The 23,520-nt window shown below is 47.9% G+C and overlaps 1 pseudogene; it reads left to right on the top strand.

Moving 5' to 3' along the window:
* LOC125536073 (serine/threonine-protein kinase Nek3-like) overlaps positions 1-23,520 on the top strand; it is a 30,616-nt pseudogene that overhangs the window by 211 nt on the left and 6,885 nt on the right.

The raw sequence follows: 23,520 nt of genomic DNA, 5'->3' as shown, positions 1-23,520 counted from the left end.
TACTATGTTGGTGCGCCATGGTGCGCCATTACTAACAAAAAATTTTCAATTTTTTTAGAAAATATTTTTTCAAAAAAATTCAATTTTTTTCATTTTTTTTCTTAATCTCGGGTCAATATGCTTAATCTCAAGTCAAATCGCACTCCGTGGTCAAACTTCTCAAAAGGTCACCCATCCTCACACTACTCCAGCCCGAGCATGCTTAACTTCATAGTTCTATCCAACCCCAGCACCAACTCACTTAACAGGTACTTGTTGATATATCTATCATATCAATCTTATTAAACCTTGTTGATGTCTATGACTTTGTTCATGTTCATGAGTGTGATGAATTTTGAAAAAATGTTTCAAACTTCCCAGTCATATTATGTATCATATTTTGAACATTTTTTTCCAAAAAAAAATTCGAAACCAATTTTTTTTCTGTTACTAGTGGCGCACCTAGCAAATGGTGCGCCATTACTAAGTTTGATTTTTTTATTCCCCCTCTAGATCTTAAAAGCCCCGTATCTTTCGTTCTGTTAGGTTTTTCGGGATTCTAAAAATCTTAAACTGGGGGAACCCGTTGAATTCAAATGTAATTTTTCGAGTAGATAATTTTTCATATAAAAAACTTTTTCATCCGAGTTCGTATGCAAAAGTTATGCCCATTTTACTAACTTCCAGAGAGATTTTGCAAATAAAGTCGAAATTCATATTTGTAAATTTTCCCAACAACTAGACCACATATCACATGGGAAACTTATTTTCTTTTATTTTTTGACATTTCCATCATTTTCTTTTATTTTTTCTAAAACTGAAAAGGCAGTCCATAGGGGGGTGCAAAGAAAGTTAGTAATGGTGCACCTTCACAAAGTGCGCCATTACTATGTGTGTGAGTTTGTCAAACCTTGGTCAAAGTTAGTAACGGCGCACTTTGTGTAGGTGCGCCATTACTAAGTTTGACATAGTAATGGCACACCTATGCAAAGTGCGCCATTACTAAGTTTGACCAAGGTTTGACCCAGTCATACACATAGTAATGGCGCACTTTGTGAAGGTGCGACATTACTATGTCAACTAGTAATGGCGCACTATCCCCTGGTGCGCCACCGCTAACAATTTTTTTCAAAACTAGTAATGGCGCACCACACACCAGGTGCGCCATTCGTAATATGTCAATAATGGCGTACCTGTATCTGGTGCGCCACTGCTATATAGCAGTGGCGCACCACATACATGGTGCGCCATTAATGTCCATATTAGGTATAGCCCTTTTTTGTAGTAGTGATAGGCAAAACTAATGAGGTGGTGCCTAGTCACAGCAATCCACCACAATTTACAAGGTTATGACCATCTATATTGGTCGTGATCAGCTAGAAATAAGGCAGCAGACCAGTGATGTCTGCTTTATGACCATGCCATATAAGGAAATTACGACCTTTCTGACCAAAATGGTCGATATAGTTGAGGGTTTGGAGCCCCTTGAACAGCTTTTGACCAATTGATCTCAAATGGTCGTAGATCTATGACCAATTCTTCTAGGGTCACTGACAGAAGGTCACTAGTTGACATATTTCTTGTAGTGGATCTTCGTAGAATATGTAGGAGCCAACATGGGCATCCAGGTTCTGCTATTGGTTATTGACCGGAGAGGTGTCTCGGTCATGTCTACATAGTCCTCAAAGCCGTAGGGTCCACACGTTTAATGCTCGTTGAGGATATAGTATTATATGAGTTATATGATTGGTGAATGAATATTGTTCGGAGTCCCGGATGAGATCGTGGACATGACGAGGAGTCTTGAAATGGTCAAGAGGTAAATATTGATATATAGGATTACGGTATTCGGACACCGGAAGTATTTTGGGGGGTACCGGGTACTTATCGGGTCACCGGAAGGTGTTCCGGGCACCCCCGGCAAAAGATATGGGCCAAGAGAGGGAACGCACCAGGGGGCTGGTGCGCCCCCCATAGCAGGCCGGCCTAGGAGGAGAAGGAAAGACGGAAGGGAAAGGAAAGTGTGGATTAGGATTCCCACTTCCTTCCCCCCCCTCTTTTCCTTCCCCCTTGGTTATATATGGAAAGGGGGCACGGCTTGGGAGGGACTCCAAGTAGGATTCCTCCTACTTGGGCTCCTCCTATGGCTGCTCCTCCCTCCTTCCCACCTATATATATGTGGGAGGGGGCGCCTAGCACACAACAGACAATTGTCTAGCCGTGTGCGGCACCCCCCTTCACCGTTTACACCCCCGGTCATATTTTCATAGTTCTTAGGCGAAGCCCTACGGAGATCACTTCACCATCACCGTCACCATGCCATCATGCTGACGGAACTCGTCTACTACCTTGACGTCTTGCTGTATCAAGAAGGCGAGGGACGTCACCGAGCTAAACATGTGTAAAACGCGGAGGTACCATGCGTTCGGTACTTGATCGGTTGAAGCGCGAAGAAGTTCGACTACATCAACCGCATTGTGAAACGCTTCCGCTTACGGTCTACGAGGGTACGTAGACACACTCTACCCCTCGTATCTATGCATCTCCATGGATAAATCATTGCGTGTGCATAGATTTTTTTTCCATGCAACGATTCCCATCAAGATAAATAGCAGGGTTAAATCTACCCTCAAATGACGGTAAAGAGATAACCTGGCCATGTGCTTGTGTGTGTTGTCCCACCTCTCATGATGGTGAAGATGTATCCCTCCTCCAAGAACTTGTATCTCTGAAACCTGTCATGGTTAGTAGAAACAAGAAACAAAATTCGAGAATAAAGTTCCTATGCACTACTAGAATATGGTGGTAAAACGCTCATAGTAAAGCAATATCAATATCTTATAAGTTCTTACCGTGCAGCAGGTGGTCACTAGCAACCAGCGATGTCGAATAACTTCGAAGATCGAGTAAAGTGATTGCCAGGGGAACGTATGTGTACATAGCATAGAAATATGTGGAGCTAAAGGCTTAAATATTTGGTAGCAAAAGATTAGCAATAATCAATTCAGAGATGCAATGCTGAATAAACGCTCAATGACGTTACTGTGCTGGCCCTACGCTAGAGCAGAGTAGAGACGTGAGCCTAGAACACAAATGAGGTCACGGCATAGCACAACTAGCATTAATAAAGGATACCAAGTAGCTCTGGACAGCAAGATATAAGTGAAGATCACAATGGCAGTAAAGATAATGATGAGAAACACCTGCGAAGCAAGATATGCCAACAAATCTCTCTCTCTCCAACTTTCCTCTGGAAAAGTTTGTGCCAATTTTCTGATAATTTTTCTCAAGAATGGCACTGACTCAAGCTTTCAAACACAAAAAGAATCACTCAATTCTGAGTTGATATGAGGAGTCAACAAATTCTAAAACTGGCCTAAAAAATTGGAACAAGATGTGTTCGCGAACTTCGGAGGGAACAAAGACCTATTTAGAAGCCAATTGAGGTGCCAAATATTGAACTAGCTTCTGCAACTAATCAGATGCGGCTCGTTGCTAGCTTTAATTGAGTACTCGCGGAGTCAAAACGGACTTCGTATGAGGAAGATATGCATGTTTTACTATACAGTGTGGAAAACAGATTCCAATCCGAATTTAGGTACGAGATTGAGTGTAGATAGATCCGAATTTTGTTTTTTATTCTCTTTTTTTCTTTTCATTTATGTCATTTTTTCCTCTGACTTTTTTAATTTTTTTCTCTCTCCCACTTTCCAAAATAAACTAGCTAAGATGTAGATTGAATCAAGCGAAGATGTGAACGGCCTCAACTATGATTATGACAATGAATAGTGGGTAGCACGAGGTGGAAATTGATGGATGGGATGGTGGACAGTGGAAGGAATAACGATGCAGCAGTGGCGTGACTAATGTGAACAGAACTAGAAACTCTAAACGAACTAGACACTAAGACCAGCAACTCGACACGATGATGCAACTGGTAATTCAATAATGCAGACAATGAAAAGAAAATTGCAAAGGCTCATGCTGGCTTGGACAAAGGATAAATAGATCTAACTTTTTGGGTGGGGGGGGGGCTTTTTCTTGGACAACGGGTAAGAAAATAGATCTAATCTATGGAAAACTGGAAATTCTCACCGAGCAACCCAAAAAACTGATACCACTTGATCGAGGCGAGGGGCTCGATCTTTCGGTGATATGATAACTATCGATTTTGTGGAGCCAACTTTGATGATCCGACTACAAACATGCAATGACGTTGCGCCTTAGCAATCGCTAAACTAACTCCTGAGGTTACTGACGATGCTAGAAGCACGATCAGCCTGACCATGAAGGTCTATTCCTGCATGCAATCAAAGATGAAGCAATAATATGATAATGCAATTTGAATATTGCGAATACAGATGAAGTATTGATAAAGGTGGGGATCCGGAACCGGTCTTGTTCTAGTCATTGGACACAAACGAAGTACACGAAGTTGCAATGGCTAACTTTTAAACAAAAATATCCCAAGGAAAAAGCTACTAGATGGATCTACTAATATGGGAGCAAGGGGTGGTAGCCAAGGAGGTGGGAGGACGTCCCAAGGCAGCCTAAAAATAACCCTAGGTCATAAGGCTCATGGGCTGAAGTGGAGGTGATGCAAAACCTTTACACTTGTAGTTTGACTCGGATTCTGCTGCAGCGTCAGATTGTTTCATCAATATATCAACGCTCCGGACATATTTGAAGGTGAATCCAATTGGGTAGGAAAGATCACGAAATCTACTTTCCAACAAAAAAACAATCACCCAATTCAGAGTCCGTATTAAAGTGTTCTTGGTGTTTTGAGTCATGTATATCTATGTAGCCTGAATCTGAATTCAGAATGTAATAGACTTGGACTCTATCTTTTCTTGGCCCAAAAGTGACATCAGAGGACTTTTTGAACAACACCTGAACTTCTCTTTTTCCCTTATCTTCATATGTGGATTGTACAAATATCCCATACACCTCACAAATATACATGTATGCAATATTTTTAGTCATATCCAAGGTAGCCATGTCCTCATCATTTATGTTCTAATAAAATTAGTACATCAAAAATACTTGGAATTACTGACGGCAATATCTTCTCCTCCGCATATTTATGGTGTCTGACTGAAACATGTGATTTTGGGCTGGCTAAAGTATTGACTTATGATGATTTAGCTTCATCGGTAAGTTGTTCTTTCTCAACCTCTAGGTAGGTGTTCTTTGATGAGTTTTTATCGCCACTAGTTGTATCCCACAACTTAGTTTTGCCATTAGAAGTTACAACTGCTCAAAAATGCCAACGTTCGATAAGATAGTTACTCGAATATGCCATTAGATATCTTAAAAATTGACATCATTCCATTAGATGTTTGCTAAAAAACGCCACTAGACATCATTATTGTCAGGTCAAACCCATTGACTATGTTATATGAAAAAATACCCCTAAACCCACATGCCAGTTCTCTCTATCTCACAATGATAAGTGTGGGCCCAACTTGTCAAGAGTAAGCAAGCGAATAATTGTAGTGAGATAGAGGGAGAGCTGACATGTTGCTCCATAGGTATTTTGGTCATTATAACATGGCAAACGAGATTTGAGCTCATAGTAATGATATCTGGTGGCACTTTTGAGTATGCGCCCAACGAAGCGATGCCATTTTTGTGTAGTTGAAATTCCTAGAGTAGTGGTACATGAACGGTGGCATAGATGATATTTGATATATTGTATCTCTTCTCAAGGTTGTAGGAACTCCCAGTTACATGTGCCCTGGACTTCTTGCTGATATTCCATATGGCCCCTAGTCCGACATATGGTCGCTAGGAAAGTATGTTATTCAGTTGTATGTCATGCTCATGTCTCATTGTTCTCTTAGCTAAACATCTGCAAATTTCAGGATGCTGCATCTATGAGATGCCTGCGTTGAAGCATTCATTCAAAGCATTTGTAAGTAGCAATGTTGACATGACCTTTAAGTTACAGTTCCTTCTTTCTTTCCGGTAGAAAAAAAGAGAGTTACTGTTCCTTCTTGTAAGTTGTACCACGATGACGTTTCACCAGATGATGTTTTCCCTAAGAGGATATGTAGACATTGATAAACAAAACAAATAAGTCTGTTGTCGCTCTTCCACCGAATATATATTCGGGTGCCTTACCGAAAAAGGCTTTCACCCCGCTTTATATATAAAGCAAAGATCAACAACAACCCGATACAAACGCACTCCACCACAACACACACACCCAAGAAATGATATATAGACGTTGAGCACAGCAACTCGACCCCTAGCACTACAAGAGCAACCGGGGCTCCAACAATGAATATGCCACCGCGAAGATATGAAGCCACATATGACAAACCGTGGACTCCAAGACAGTCCCTTTAGGAAGGCTACGACACCAGAGTGCCGACACCGCCCGATCTGAGGATCAGGGTTTCCCCTGGAGCCACGCGACGGGCAATGAGAGCTGCGACGACAACTTCAAGAAGGGAACGAGCTACGCCGCCGCCAGTCTATCCGAAGATAGAGCAGGTTTTCACCCTGGCCAACACTCACCGTCACTGAACGCCACTCCCCGACAACCACGCCGCCCGTGGGGCCATGGCCATCGGCCAGCACCGAGCGACGGGCCGTCCCTTCAACGGAAATAGCACCCGAACAACGAGGAGACATATCGAAGGCTGACACAAGCCGCCAACGGACGAGCTGATGCCAAAATATGCCCGCCGCTGCCGCTGCCGACCTGCCAAGCTACTGTGGAGCCACCCATGGCCAGAGCCGCAACCACACCAAGCCACGGCCCAACCTGCGCCGCCTGGCGAGCTCCAACCGTCGGAGCCACAGGGCACGCACCTGCACGACCAGCCGCTGCTGCAAGGCACCACGGGGCCACCACCACGGCACGCTGCAACAGACCTGCATCACCGGCCTGCCACCATCCACCAACGGACCGGCGACGGGAGCGAGTAGTGCCAGACCCACCACCGGCGGAACCACCTACACCATATAGAGGCCACTAGCACGAGGAGACCAGGCGGCCTAGCCAGCACCACGCTAGCCAGGGCACACCACAGAACCTCGCCAGACAAGCCCGGCCGAGTAGCCTGTCTCCGGCCAGGCAGGATGGGATCAGCAACTCCACCCGCCGCCATCGAGAGCCGTCAGGCCTCCACCATGCGCATCCGCCCTGCCACCCACGCGGCCAGGATGGCCAGCACCGCCGCATCTCGTCGATGATGTGCACCCACCAGATCCGAGAAAAGGAGCCCAGATCCATCACCAAAATGGCCAGCCGCCGCTCCCCACGACAAGGAAGACAGAGAGGAGGGGGCCGCTGCTTCCTGGGGCAGTCGCCCCAGCACCACCGCGCCGCAGAAGAGGCCGGAGAGCCAAATTCTCCCCGCTGCGCAGCTCCGCGATGCACGCCTTGCCGTCCAGGGCCGGCCTCCGCGCGCGACCAGAGAGAGAGGCCTGCCGCCGCTGGCTGCCGCATGGGCTCTGCCCGATGGGTCGCCCGACGGTGGCGAGGAGGGTGAAGGTGGGAGCGGCGAAGGCTGCGTTAGGTTTCACCCGAGCTGCCCCCCTGAGAGCGTCGCGGGTGGGGAAGCAGTGCTCAGTCATTTCATTTGGGTGCCTTGTATGCACTTGTAATGCATTAACTTGTATGAAATTCTTGTGAGCTATTCATGACATCTGAAACTTTTATCGTATATTTATATCATGCTATAGGGGACTGATCAAAAGCATGTTGCGAGCAGAAGTCTAGATCATAGACCGAGTGTGAGTCATTTTCATACATCGTATTTTTTTACTTTAATGAATAAACTCTTGTTTCTGCACTCATTTACGCATCTCACTGCCTCATACTGATTGTGATTTTCAGGCGGCAGATCTGCTAAACCATCCGCAACTTCAACCCTATGGCTTGAAAATCCAATCGAAATCAAGTCCTACATGCAGTATGTTCCCAACTATACTTCTTACCAGACATGAAGCACATAAGACCGCATGTTCTGATGATGAAGACAATTGCAAACCCCAATACACTAACAGCCATTCATTTAAATAATAGAGGATTGTGGAATTTGACAATGCCACTGCGATCCATGGAGGTCCTCAGTCTACCAAAATAGCAAAAGATTGTCCAGAATTGCTTCATCAACAGATGGGTAAGTTATCCGTCCAGGTCATGAAGGAAGTTGTCAAAGAAGTGATACATGATAAGTTATCCTCCAGAGGCCCAAACAACTGCTTATAGTAATTAGTTATATAAACTTTAAGGTAGACTCTTTCAAGCAAAGAGGGAGTGTTGGGATTAAAGTGAATGATGATGTAGGTCGCTACTTCCAAACACATAAAGGACTGAGGCAAGGATATCCGATGTCACCTATTCTATTCAACATAATGGTCGATATATTGACAATCTTGATAGGAAGGGCTAAGGAGGCGGGCCAGCTAGGTGGCCTCATCCCGCACTTAGTTTACGGAGGTGTATCCATCCTACAGTACGCTGATGATACTATCATCTTCATGGAGCATGACTTGGCAAAAGCATGAAACATGAAGCTGGTGTTATGCTTATTCGAACAATTGACCGGTTTAAAAATTATCTTCCACAAGAGCAAGTTGTTTTGTTTTGGAAGAGCTAATGATGACCAAGATGCATACAAACAATTGTTCGGGTGTGAATTGGGAGCTTTACCTTTCACGTATCTAGGTATACCAATTCACCATCGTAAGCTGACTAACAGAGAATGGATGTGCATTGAGGATCAATTTGAGAAGAAACTGAGCTGCTGGAAAGGCAAGCTGATGTCATACGGAGGCCGACTAATCCTTATTAATTCGGTCCTCATGAGTATGCCCATGTTTCACCTCTCCTTTTTTTAGGTTCCTGTTGGAGTTCGGAAGAGATTAGACTTTTATCGATCATGCTTCTTCTGGCAGAGTGATGAGCTGAAATGAAAGGGGCGTCTCCCCTAGCCATGTATCCTCCAAGAATCTCGTAGCCTGGAGTGATACGCTTACATTGGAACAGTACTGCAGTCTACTCCGCTCAATATTCAACAGCCCGGTCAGTTGTGCTGGAAACTCACTAAGAATGGAGAGTTTTCAGTTAAATCCATGCACTTGGATGTTATCAACTCTAGCGCGATTCCCCGAACGAAACATGTTTGGATAGTCAAAGTACCTTTGAAAATCAAAGTGTTTATGTGGTTTGTACATAAAGAAGTTATCTTAACTAAGGACAATTTGGCAAAACGCAATTGGATAGGTTCTACAAGATGTAGCTTTTGCGACCAACATGAATCAATCAAACATCTCTTTCTTGATTGCCCTCTGGCAAAAATTATGTGGCAGACGGTTCACATAGCTTTTAACATTACTCCTCTGAATTCTATCACCACGTTATTTGGAAGGTGGCTTGATGAGATTGATTTCGACATAGCGAGACACATTCGTGTAGGAGTATGTGCTTTATTATGGGCAGTATGGAACTACAGAAATGATTTGGTCTTTAACAGAACAACAAATATTCATTTTTTGCAGGATATCTTCTGAGCCACTGCGTTGATTCATATGTGGTCGCTACTCACTCCGACGGAGGCCAGGGAGCGTTTGGTTACTGGATCTACCCGATGGGAGATGGTAGCATGGGATATTTTCAACCGGTTTGGATGGCGGTCATGTAATAGGATAGGCGTTTAGTGTTCCTATATTTTTATGCCAGCCGGTTGCGGCTTTTCTATTACTATTTTGCTTTTCATGAGCTTTTTTTGTTTTGAGACTTGGAGACTTGTGTTGGACCTTTTGCTTAGTAATAATCAGGGTTGTATGCATTGTTCTTATGCAGAGGCTGGGGCGAACCCCCTTTTTGAAAAAAAACAAGGTCACCAGCACCTACTCCACGAAGGGCGTCCTCGACTCCTAGGAGATGGCTAGAACTTGCAAGAACATTCCATGCTAGAATAGCTCATAAAGAGGAGGTATGTAGTATTTGGCCATACAAAAGGTTAGAATCTTATACGCAGTAAAAACCATTAAAAACAAAGGAGACCTGTGTCTCTTTGTATTAGAGAATAAAAACATACACATGATTGATTTCCCTGAAAATAATACATGTATATCATAACAGGAATAAAAATAAACATGGAGAGGAAAGCAATGCAAGTAGTTGTAAAGTTAGTTATAGAGGAATTTAGCGCGAAGTGAAACTAACCACTCTCAAGAACGAGTCAGTATGCTTGATGGGCCCCTTGTCAAACGTCATGGATGGACCGAACTTGATTTTTAGAGAAAGAAAGGCTAAAAATGAGTTGTCGGAGTTGCAACTTGTAGTAATAAATTAGTCCTCCCCTCCACACACTTCCATGCAGCACTGCCAAGAGATGATTCGTCGCACACCAGCTGGAGCAAGGAAAGGCTTCAGAACCATGCTGATCTAGGGAAGCTGACATGCATGGACTATGTATAGCAAGCTATCATGCTGGATTACGCCCAGTGGAGAGTCGCCGGAAGGGCATGCCTAGAGCCCCCATTCGGTGTTGATACTGCGAGATAATAGGCCCAGTGCGGCTCTTGAGCCCTTTGTTTGTTGTTTTTACTCTCCTTTTTGCACAACTTTTGTGCCCATAATCACTTGAGCCACACTGTATTTCCCATTCCTTTCTCCTAAATCAATGAAGCCGGACAAACCAGGTCTTTAAAAAACAAGGGGATAGAACCTGAGTACACACACAAACATCGTTAGTTAACATCCAGCTATCGTTCATATTTCATTGCAGACACTAGCCAGTTGATATCACCAATCACGTAAGATCAACTCTAGCAGACCCCTTAAATCGCCCCGACCCGCAAAATAACCATTAGTTTATGGTTTTATCCAAAAAAAGTGACCTGAACATAAACCTTAAAGCATCCGACCCATAAAAAAATTTGAGGGGCGCGGTAAAATCCACCCTCCGACCCGCGAAAGCACAGCCCTTCCTCCCCTGCCCCGTAGGTGCTCTGTATCCCGTGAAAGTGGTTGGCGAGAGGGACATTTCAGCACGCACTCTCCCCACATCCCCTCCTGCAGTCGTCCGCTGCCTGTGATTCCGACCATTCTAGCCAGCGGAATTGCGCCGCTCACCCCAAATCCGACACGAGTCGAGCCACTGCGACGTCTCCGCCGCCCCGAATCGATCGCCTTGAGCCGCCGCCCACCCCAGAAGCTAGCCCCTGTTTCGTCGAACCGCCGCTGGCCCCGCCGCCCCGGTGAGTACTTTTCCTTCCTATTTTTAGCTTGGTCGTAGAAATCTCGTTGATGCGAGCTTAGATTCCGTTTTTATAGATGGATTTGAGCCCATGCGAGCAATTTTTGCTCGAGGATTCTTCCTCGTCCGACGACTGAGACGTGGAATCGATGCTCGAGCGCCATCGTCAGCAGATGGTCATGGTGGTCCTAGCCATGAAGGAGGTGGAGGATCGAAACCATAAAAGACAACGAGGTTTGACTGTCGGTCGTCTTTGCATCTCTCTCAACCGGTCTCTTGGGAATATGATGTTGATGCAAGACTACTTCGCGGACAATCCAACCTATCCGCCGCATCTCTTCCGGAGAAGGTACCAAATGCGTCGATCACTCGTCATAAAAATTGTGCAAGCTTGCGAGGCCAATTGTCAGTTTTTTACTCAAAGGAGAAACGCCACGGGCTTGTTGGGTTTTAGCGCCTACCAAAAAATCTCCGCAGTTATGCGTGTGATTACATACGGTATCCCGGATGACTATGCCAATGAGTATCTTCGCATTGGCGGAGATACTACAATTGAGTTAGTGCGTAGGTTTTCCAAAGTGATGATCCGCGTCTTTGGTCATGTGTATCTTCGTCCACCCACCAAGTAAGACACAATACAGTTGATGGCAACAAATGAGAAGCGAGGTTGTCCTGGCATCTTACGAAGCATTGATTGCATGCATTGGACTTGGAAACACTGCCCGAAGGCATGGCATGGGAAATTTTGTGGCAAGTCTCGTAAGGTAACAATTGTGCTAGAGTTCATAGCATCTGAGGATTTATGGATTTGGCATTGTTCTTTTGGTATGCCGGGTACTCTCAATGATATCAATGTGTTGCCACGGTCTCATTTGTTTGCTAGACTTGTTAGTGGTGATGCTCTTGCTAGCATTTCACGGTGCATGGGCACGATTACACAAAGGGTAATGTTATGGAATTGTCACGGCAGATGTCCTCGTTGAAAGGACTTAGTCGTGAGGCCAACGCATCTAGTTGGTATCTTGGGAGGGGTTGAGTGGGACGAGAGAAGCGAGGTTTTACCCAGGTTCGGCCCCTCACGGTGGAGGTAAAAGCCTACATCCTGCTTCATTGATATTGATGATGATGATCACGATTACACGGGTGCTCTAACTTGAGAGCTATAGACTTGTTTTTCTAACCCTAATCTGTCTAACTTGTGGAACTTCTCCCTCTTGGGGTGCCCTGCCCCTCCTTATATATGTTGAAGGGGAGGGTTACATGACTAGTCCTAGTAGGATTAGGATTATTCTATTACAAGTGGTGTCCTAGTCTTGCTTCCTTTGTAAGGGAATATTCCTTATACCTTTCATCTTAAGCCGGCCTACCATAATACGAGACGGCCTTCCTTGAACCGCACATTGGGCCACCGGGTCTTGTCGCTCCTCTGACCCCCCTACCGGGTTACCAATGAGTCACCAGGCCCAGCTGGGTCATCAGTGAGTGGAGGGATCCGGACGGGTCACCAGTGAGTCGCCAAGTCCGGCCAGGTCATACATCCGGCCGGGTCATACCGCGGGGTATATCGCCTACATTAGCCCCCAGTTTAGCTTGGATTTATCCATGGTAAACTTATCCTACAAAATAAACACAAGAACAATTTTGACAAGTTGTGCTCTGGGTTAACAGTTCTTGTAAGCCGGTACTTGATCACCCTTAAGTCCTTGTTATTTCCTCCTTCTAGAAAATCCGGGTCAATAGACCAGCTTCATAATCAATTTGCTGGCATTGGCTTCTCACAGAAATATATTGTGAAGAATATTTGATTCAACTCCCAATACTTAACAAAAATATTGGTCTTGAAATACTCATCTGATTTTCAGCCGGCTTGAAGATGTAGAACATGCCGATTTATGATTACCACCATTGCCGGGTTATAAAAACTAATAATCCCGGGTCATGATTGTTGCCAACGCCGGTTCATGATTGTTGCCAACGCTGGTTCATGATTATTGATGACGTCGGGCTATGATTGTTGCAGACACTAGATCATAATGATTGGTGATGCCGGGTCAATCTGGTTTGCTCAAAACAGAGATTTCAAAAATAGTTGTCCCTTATATCCGTGTTACCTGTAGCTCCCAAGTCTTGAGCAGGACAAAGTGATGACTTAAGACTTGCTTCAATATAAATATTACTACTTTGAAGAAATCCATGTTACTCATCTTCAGTCACTAGTCAAAACTGAATATTCCACATATGTAGCCCCCAAGTGTCGGGTTGTCATGCTTGCCCCTAGGACTTGTAATTGTCTTATGCTCACAAAAACTTCAACCAGTGTAGCCCTCAAGGGCCAGGTCATTATGCCCTAATGAGCAGGGACTTTATAAATATGATCATGTAAACTTGAACAGCAATGTGTAGCCCCCAAGGGCCGGCTCAGTAAGATAATATTGAGCTGGGACTTTATATATAATTCATTGATAATAACATCATATGATGTAATCTCCACCATAGGGCTTGAACCCACGTCCATAAGGTTAAGAGCTTTGTACTCTACCAACTGAGTAGTGGATCTTTCAATATAATGAACTAAGGCTTGTGTACCTTGAATTTTTGACATGAGCAATTGGTAGCCCCCAAGGGCCGGCTCATTACAATGGGATGAGTCGGGTCTTCAATAAGTTGATAAAAAATGACTTTACATTAGCCCCCAAGTGCCATGGTGCATGCTGGCAGTGACATGGGACTTGCATATTTGACATGGGACTTGTAATCTCAATTTAAATAATGTAGCCCCCAAGTACCGGGTGGTAACCCTGCAGCGACTCGGGACTATTCCCTCCATTGTAAAAATAAATCATGTCCATTAATAAAATAATAACCATTGCGCTGAAGCGACTATGAAGACCTCCAACATAATATTGGCTATTGATAACCATAATAAAAATCCAGCCATGTTGGCTATTAAAGATTTGAATAATATAATCTGGTTTGGAAAACCGGTTCCTGTGATATTGAATCGTACTGGCGGTTTAGGATACCTATGTAGTAAGGGCGATAACCCAATTTTTAGAAGCCAAAACTTCCAAATGTTTATGATTGTCATATATGGCGACTTATCATCCAAAGTCAAGCCAGGTTAATCAAAACCACATATATGCTTCAGATATGAACAAAAAGTCTCAAGACAAACCCAAAATACTGTTTTCAAAAAACTTAAGCAAAATAGAAAGAAGAATTTTAGGCTTCTGATTCGAATATGATTAGTAAACTGGACCAAAGGGGTTAAGCTAGGATTCGAATACGATCATGTAGCCCCCAGTGGCTTTGGCGTTGCGCTGATCAAGAGGGTACCGACAGCTATGTTCTCTTTGGTTCGAATATGACCTATGTTTGAACAGGAAGCTCCCAAATGACCTTGAGAGGTTTTTAACGATCCTGATTCGAATACGATCCAAGTCGGACCCGAAAGGGGTTAAGCTATGATTCGAATACGATCAAGAAGCCCCCTAGTGAGTTTGGCATTGCGCCGATCAAGAGGGTACCGACAGCTATGTTCTCTTTAGTTCGAATATGACCTATGTTTGAACAGGAAGCCCCAAATGACCTATAAATGTGGCTATGAGCCGGATCAAAGGGTAATCATAGTTTAGCTCAATAAGCCAGAAGCCCCCAAGTGATATATTCCTGAGCTGTGCTCGCCGGGTGCCTATGTTTGAGTTGTGTTGTGCATCAAAATCTCTTTGGTCCCTGTAATATTTTTCTGAAAACACGAACTTGCGAGAGATATTCTTTTTAAACCGGAATTTCAAACCGGATATTTATAGCTTCAAAGCTTTGTGGGAGATAGGTTTACCTTGAGACAGATTGTAAACCGAAGCATCATTGTGGGCCGGAAATTTTCTGACGGCCTTTAAATTTTTACCAATATGGCAGTAGCCTCTAGGATCGGGTTATCTTCCCTCCAATGACCCGGGGTCTTGAATCTCACGATATTTGCTAATTCATGTCATCATAGCCCCCGAGTCTTAAGACTACTCGAGGAGTTGTCTTGAGATTCTCCATTTTTGACCGTGATATAAACCGGTATAAGTCATGCAATAGCTCAGTGTTATAATAATCCCTTTTGCAGTAGACAACTTGTCCTGCATTGGAGAAATTGCAAGCCAGAGTAATTGCTTTTTTTAAAGAAAGCAATATGTAATATATAAAATATACTGAATGGATTTCACCTGATATGTTAGGACAGGAAATATCCACCGCGGAGTTGGTGATCACCACGGCAAAGCTAAAAGTAATCACGGGCGAATCGGTCGCGGTAGCAGACAGATGAGTCAGCCTTCAATCACAAGCACGGTAAGCCGTGCGGATGAGCAAGTCAATCGCAAGCGCAGTAAGCCGGGCGAGTTAGCTGTGGCATTATAATTCGATGCGGACGGGCAGGTAATCGTAGGCGCAGTAAACCGCACGGACGGGAAAGTTGATGTAGACCGGGTCATAGGAGCGGCGACTTGCGCACGTCTGTTCATCGGGTAGTGTGGCTCGGACGAAAATATCACTGCAGAACGTTGCTAGTGCATGCTCCATACTTGCAGCATAACGCCTCATCTGTAATGAACAATTGTCCTGCGAAACAATACCATAGACCAGAGTAATTGTTCACATAAAAATTAATATGTGCTATTAAAACAGATGGGACGGATATCAGCTGATGTTTTGTCAGACGAACACGGACACAGCTCATCTGAATTAGGAGTACTAAATAGCACTAATTGATGCCCACGTTCTTGCCCTTTGACTGATGCGGCAGGTTGTGTTGTTTGATCAATCAGCAGTACTGGCCCACTTTGTTTCCTTTGGCCTCATCTTATCTTTTTCCTCTGTCAGAGAAGCATACGGGAGCAACCAACAGTTTGAGGCTACTATGACAAAGCTCCGAAACGGCCGACATACGTGCTTCATCTAGCACTTTCCATGTTCTAACAAAGTATTAGAAAACTTGCAGGCGTATGTGCTACTCCCGGCCTCCGCTCTGCTCTATCTGTACCATATATGCGCAAGCACAAACTAGCACTAGCTAGCAAACATGGGCGAGGGCGCACAGGCCACGAAAACAAGCTCGGTGAGGATTTGTCCGTGGTTGTAGAACTGGGCACCAGCGGCTTGACGTGGCCACTGGCGGCTCACAATGGAGTCATCCGGCTGGGCCGGCGCATAGCGGCGAGTTGGAGTCATCCGGCTGGGGTCTTGCAACGACCTCTACCTCTCCAGCTCACCTCACTTATGAGCCACGCCTGAGGCAGACACCCGTGAGAGGCGACCCGCAGGCCGGCGGCGACTTGGAGCGGTGTAGTCACGGCGCCGGCAGGTCGGCATGGCTGCGGGTGTGGTGTCCCCTGGCGAGGCAGAGCGAGGCAGGTTGGAGGAGTGCGGGCGGCGGCTCGCGAGCAGAGGCGACTTGATGTCGCAGAGACGGCACGTAGCTCACGGTGCGGCTTGACGGCTGCCGCGAGGCAAATCCATGGTGGCGGTTTAGCTCAGACCAACCCGCAACAGTGAGGAGGAGGCAATTCAAGGTCATTACAGGGAGCACACACCCGGCGAGAAAAAGTACGGGTCAAGATCACGGCCGCGGGGCGACTCGATCTTTGAACTGCAGTTAGGCCTTGGGCGACTTAGAAGCAGAGACGAGGTCGCTGAATTCGTAGGCCACTCGGAGGCGGGGTTTTAAGTTTCTACAGAAAACCGGCTCAAGGCCCTGGATGGCGGCTCAAAGACCTACTCCGGCGAGGGCGGTGTGTGGCCAAGGCCGGGGGCGGCTCTGTGCCATAGGAACGAGGCGGACTGGCCGTGGCTCAGATTGAAAACAGAAATGAACCCGGAGTCCCCCTTCAAGTCGTACTTATACTGACGAAGCAACGAGGCGGAGGCGATGGCGATTCAGGGGAGAAGGCCCAATGGCGACTCGGACGGGAAGCGAGGCACGACGGTGACTCAGACAAGAGGCCATGGTGGTCGTTTCGATCTGATTACGCTGGGCGGAGTTGATCCGACGCGGCGGTTTAGCGTATCCAGAATTAGAGGTTTGTCCCGATGGCAAGTGAGGCCGCGGGAGCTAGAAACTTGAGGCTCGGAGGCGACGACCCACAGCGGCGGCTCAGAAGTGATGCCAGCAAGGAAGACGGCGGGCCGGCCATTAGGTCCATGAAGGCGACTCGGTGCGCGGCGATTCATAGAGCGAGTGATGCTGCCGTAAGATTGCTCGGCCGAGGCGACTCAATGATGGAGCTCCTGGAGGTGGTGGTGTGAGGCGGCGCTGAAACAGCCACGGAAGCCAGCGCCGGCGGAAGGCGAAGGCGAAGCCCATCAGCTCAAGGCTGTACTAGTTGACAACCGGCCAAGTAATTTGAGGCCTGCCTGGAACTGAAAAAGGCTTCGGAGACACAACAAGGAGAGGCGGCTCAAGGTGATGGTGGTGAACGATGAGGCCGGGCACAATTTGGTGGTGACTCACCGTAGAAGAGGCAACTCGACGACAGCTTGGAGTAGGCGGCAGCAGGTCGGTTTGACTCGGACGGAGCAACGACAGATCGACCACGGTGGGTCAACCACGGCGGGTTAAGGCGAAGTGAGGGCGGCGACTCACGGCGGCCGCGACGCATGGCAGAAGTGCTAGACTGTATATACGTAGTTATCTATATACATTATGTATTGTACCTCTTGGTACTTCTATATATATGAGATAGCCACACTCGTTTAGAGTGTCGTGCAGTTTTCCAAAACATATCATTTTACATGATATCAGTTTAGGTTACATGTCTTCCGCTGCATACGCCGCCGCCGCCGCAGCGCCGGCCTCTGTCTTGCCCTTCCTCGCCTCTCGCCCGCTTGCGACGGTGTGGCAGGCCCAGTCCCCCGAAGCCGTTCTTTCTGGCTCCCTGATTGGATCTGAGGTGATGGACGATCTACCTCCATCGACCTTCTACGGTGGTTCGATCAATCCCGACGTTCCGTCGGCCTACGGCGGTCCTGCGCCCGCTAATCTAGCTGCGTACGCTGTCCCGCAGTACAGCGCCCCATCGGCACCTGCGTATGGTGTCCCGCCCATGTACGGGGCTCCTCCGGCTGTACCGATCCAGGGCATGCAGCCCCGATTGGGTGCCCCTGCAGCGCCACTCCAGGGTGCACCTCCGTTACTGGCTCCCCGATCAAGTGCTCCTGCAGCGCCCCATGGTGCAGCGCCACTCCAGGGTACTATGGTGCAGCGCCGCCGCCGTCATCCGCGTGGCCCGCATTTTCCTTCGGAACGCTGCCTCCGCAACAGTATACGGCGCCCGCGCCACCGCTGTCCTATGGAGCTGTGTCTACCACGCCCTACGGGGGGCCTGCCGCACCTCCGTATGGTGCGCATACTGCTGCTCCGCCTGGCGCCTACTCGTCGCAGATGTACGATGGTGCCGTGCCCGCGTCACATCCGTTTGTTCACACGGATCATGCCATGGCGTCGTCGCCCTTCTACTTCTCACATCTAATCCCGGTGAAACTTTCGCCGGACAATTATTTGCCGTGGCGTGCTCAGGTGTTACCTCTCCTTCGAAGCCGCTACTTGGAGGGACATGTGGATGGATCCTTCCCGTGCCCGCCGCCATATCATCCCACATATCACACGTGGGTGGCTCAGGATCAGGCCATCCTCTCCGCCATCCAGTCTTCGCTCACTCCGAGCGTCTCGTCGCTGGTTATTTTGCCGCCACGTCTCGCGATGCATGGGCGGCGCTACACACCAGTTTCGCCTCTCAGTCTCAGGCGAGTGCTCATTCTATACGCACCGAGTTGGGCGAGACTAAGCTCCGCGACCTCAGCATCACGGACTACTTCAACAAGATGACCGGCTTCGCTGACACACTGGCCTCAATCGGGCAGCCGCTTCTTCCCGAGGACTTCACCACTCATGTTCTTAACGGACTTGACGACGACTATGATAATCTCATTGAGAATGTTCACGGTCGCGACGCTCCCCTTCAGCCTCGTGAGCTCTATGCGCACCTCCTCGGTCGCGAACAGCGCATCAAGGCGCGCCGTGCCTCCCCGAGCTTCGCCTCTGCCAACGCCGCGACCCGCGGTAAATCGCAGAAGCCATTCCCGCCTGGTGGCAAGCAGGCATCCTCGTCTCAGCAGGCTCCGCGGTCTGCTCAGCCGCCATCCATCACTGGCGGTGCCCGCCCCGTCGCCAGCTGCCCATGCTGTGGCACTCTGCAGGCCTGCCAACTTTGTGGCCTTGAGCGTCACATCGCCTCTCGCTGTCATCGCCGCTACAAGAAGGACTTCCTTGGCCTTGGCAACAACGGCAAAGGGAATGAGAAGCAGGCCGCTGCTGCAGTGACATGTCATGAGCACGGGCACACCCCGTCCTACTCAATTGATCCGACATGGTACATGGACACGGGTGCTACCAACCACCTAACGAGCGAGATGGGGAAACTCTCCACTCAGGAGACATACCGAGGTCATGATCAGGTTCACACCGCCAGTGGAGCAGGTATGCGCATCTCACATGTTGGTCAGGCCTCACTTCTTGCACACAACTCGAGAAAATTGCATCTTTCCAATGTTCTTAGAGTTCCTTCTGCTACACGTAGTTTGTTGTCTGTTCCTCAACTTACACGTGATAATAATGTCCTTGCTGAATTTCATCCGTTTCGTTTCTTTATCAAGGATCGGGACACGAGGGACGTTCTACTTAGCGGTCGTCTGCGCCATGGTCTATACGCGCTTGATACGCCACGCCTACTTCCTACACCGAGTCCTCTCCAAGCCTTCAGTGGTGTTTGTGTGTCGCCTACGCACTGGCATGCGCGCCTTGGTCATCCTGCTGCTCCGATAGTTCGTCATGTTCTGCATCGTCATGAGCTTCCAGTTGTGTCCAATAAAATTGCTGAAACTATCTGTGATGCCTGTCAGCAAGGCAAGAGTCACCAACTTCCGTTTTTAGAGTCGAGTCGTCTTGTCAAGCACCCTCTTGAGCTTATTTTTTCTGATGTGTGTGGTCATGCTCAAACATCTGTTAGTGGCCACAATTACTATGTTAGTTTTATTGATGCTTATAGTCGGTTTACCTGGCTTTATCTTATTAAACGCAAGTCTGGTGTGTTTGATGTTTTTATCCAGTTTCAAGCGCATGTTGAGCGTCTCCTTAAGCATAAGATTATTCATGTTCAGTCTGACTGGGGGGGGGGGATATCACAACCTCAATTCATTCTTTAATAAGCTTGGGATCTCGCACGTGTGTCTTGTCCTCATACACATCAGCAGAATGGTACCGCTGAACGTAAGCATCGTCATCTCGTAGAGACTGGCCTTACCCTACTGGCTCATGCCTCCGTTCCATTTCGGTTTTGGAGTGATGCTTTTTCAACAGCTTGTTTCTTGATAAATAGGCTTCCCACACGACTTCTGAAAATGAAAACTCCTCTTGAACTCCTGCTCAATGAACTCCCAGATTACACTTTTCTAAAAGTCTTTGGATGTGCTTGCTGGCCTCACCTTCGTCCATACAACAAATGCAAGCTAGAGTTTCGGTCAAAACTGTGTGTTTTCTCGGGTATAGTTCTCTCCACAAAGGGTACAAGTGCCTTCATGTTCCCACTAATCGAGTTTATATATCTCGTGATGTCGTGTTTGATGAGAGTGTATTTCCTTTCCGTGCACTTCCGGACAACTCTACTACTCCGACACCACCTATGCACTCCACCACACCTTCGCCTGATCAATTTGTAGATGTTGTACATGCTCCTATGCTACTTCCTAACCATGCTGCAGGTATTGGACGTGGTGCCCGGCTCGAGCTCCTTACTGATCAAGTGTCGGATGACGATCACGGAGGAGATGTTGATCGTGTGCATGGGCCATGCATATCGGGTCAAACCCATCAACCCGACCCTGCCCTGCCCGGCGCCCTTGCCCCGCCTGGTACGGGTGGGCATGCTGCGCCCGCCGCACCACGGGTGGGCCTGCCTGGTATGGCCGCACATGCTGCGGCCCCGCCAGCACCACGGGTGGCCAGTCCGCCTGGCCCGATGGTCCCCACGCGCGAGACCACTACGCCTGGCTCGCCCGGCCCAATGGTCCCCACGCGCGCGACCGTTCCACCTGGCTCGCCTGGCCCGGTGGTCTCCCCGCGAGCGACCGCTTCGCTCGGCCCGGTGGCGGCTGTCCCGGCTCCCAGTGAGCCGTTTCCGCCCAGCCCGACGCCGCTTGGAAACTCTCCGTCTGGCTCCGCGTCGCCAGCTTCTGCAGGCTCGACGTCGCCTCTGTCGACTGAGTTGAGCCAGGTCTCATCAGCTCTGCCTGCAGTTGTTACGCTCCGCCCCCGCACACGCAGTCAGAATGGAGTTTTTCGCCCAAAGGAGCGCACAGACGGAACTATTGCGTGGCTTGCCGCTTGTGTTGCTCATGCTACTGCTGACCCTATAGCTGAGCCACGTCATTTTGAGGCTGCTCTCGGGATTCCTCACTGGCGAGCTGCGATGGAACAGGAGTTTCAGGCGTTATTAAAAAATCATACCTGGCAACTTGTTCCCCCTGTTTCTGGTGTTAATATCATTGACTCCAAGTGGGTCTTCAAGGTTAAGAGACATGCTGACGGTTCCATTGAACGCTACAAGGCACGGTTAGTAGCAAAGGGTTTTAAACAAAGATATGGTCTTGATTATGAGGACACGTTCAGTCCAGTTATCAAACCTTGCTGCTCTCTCTGGCTGTTACTCGAGGATGGTTTCTTCGTCAGCTTGATGTGCAGAATGCCTTCCTCCATGGTGTTCTTGAGGAGGAGGTCTATATGCGCCAGCCCCCAGGTTTCGTTGACCCTGCACATCCTCAGCATCTCTGTCGTCTTGTCAAGGCGTTGTACGGACTAAAACAGGCTCCTCGTGCATGGCATGCGCGTCTTGGCTCAGTTCTTCGGGCTCTTGGGTTTGTTCCCTCCACAGCTGACACCTCTTTGTTTCTCCTTCAGCGTCCTGAGGTTACGATGTATCTTCTGGTCTATGTTGATGATATCATATTGATCAGTTCCTACGATGTTGCTGCTGATCGTCTTGTGACTGCACTCAGTGATGATTTTGCTGTCAAGGACTTAGGTGCTCTGCACTATTTCCTTGGTCTGGAGGTCTCGCGATCATCTGATGGGTTGACTCTTACTCAGAAGAAGTATTCTCTGGACTTGCTGCGGCGCGCGGGTATGTTGAAGTGTAAACCTGTTGCCACTCCGATGTCTGCGACTGATCGGTTGTCTGCCTTTGATGGAGACCCTCTCTCTCCTACTGATGCTACTGAGTACCGCAGTCTCGTTGGAGGTCTGCAATACCTCACTATCACCAGGCCGGATGTCTCCTATGCAGTTAACCATGTGTGTCAGTATCTTCATGCACCCACGACGTCTCATTGGTCAGCAGTGAAGCGTATTCTTCGCTATGTCCGTCTCACTGCCTCGTATGGGTTGCTCCTTCAGCCTGCACCATCTTGTGAGCTTTCGGCCTTCTCAGATGCGGATTGGGTTGGCAGTCCTGATGATAGGCGATCCACGGGGGGATATGCGGTCTTCTTTGGACCTAACTTGATCGCCTGGAATGCTCGCAAGCAAGCTACAGTGTCTTGCAGCAGTACTAAAGCCGAGTACAAGGCGGTTGGCGATGCCACAGCGGAGCTCATATGGGTACAGTCCTTATTACGAGAATTGAGAGTCTCTACAGCTCAGCCTCCAGTCCTTTGGTGTGATAACATAGGAGCCACATACCTTTCATCTAATCCTATATTTCATGCTCGGACGAAACACATCGAAGTTGATTATCACTTTGTTCGGGAACGTGTTGCACAGAAGCTACTTCGTATCAAGTTCATCTCTTCCAAGGATCAACTTGCTGACATCTTCACGAAGCCTCTTCCACAGCCGCAGTTTGTAGGTTGTAGGCGCAATCTTAACTTGCTTTGTACTTCAGGCCATAGTTAAGATTGAGGGAGGGTGTTAGACTGTATATACGTAGTTATCTGTATACATCATGTATTGTACCTCTTGATACTTCTATATATATGAGATAGCCACACCCGTTTAGGGTGTCGTGCAGTTTTCCAAAACATATCATTTTACAAGAAGATGACAAGGGCGCGGATGCTGGCGGTAAGCCGGCGCGCGCGGAGGCGGTTCGTCTGGAACGGCGATTTGGTATTGCAGCTTACGGCAGAAGGAGACACCCGAGGTGGGGTTCAGGCGGCGGTTCGCGGGTTGCCCTCGGCCAGGGCGGTTCAACAGCAGCAAGGCGGAGCGGCATAGCAGGAG

Source organism: Triticum urartu, chromosome 2A (assembly GCF_056163025.1).
Source record: "Triticum urartu cultivar PI428250 chromosome 2A, HENAU_Tu73, whole genome shotgun sequence".
Lineage (NCBI taxonomy): Eukaryota > Viridiplantae > Streptophyta > Magnoliopsida > Poales > Poaceae > Triticum > Triticum urartu.
Note: the sequence above shows the minus strand (reverse complement) of the source record. Positions and strands in the feature narration are given on the sequence as shown.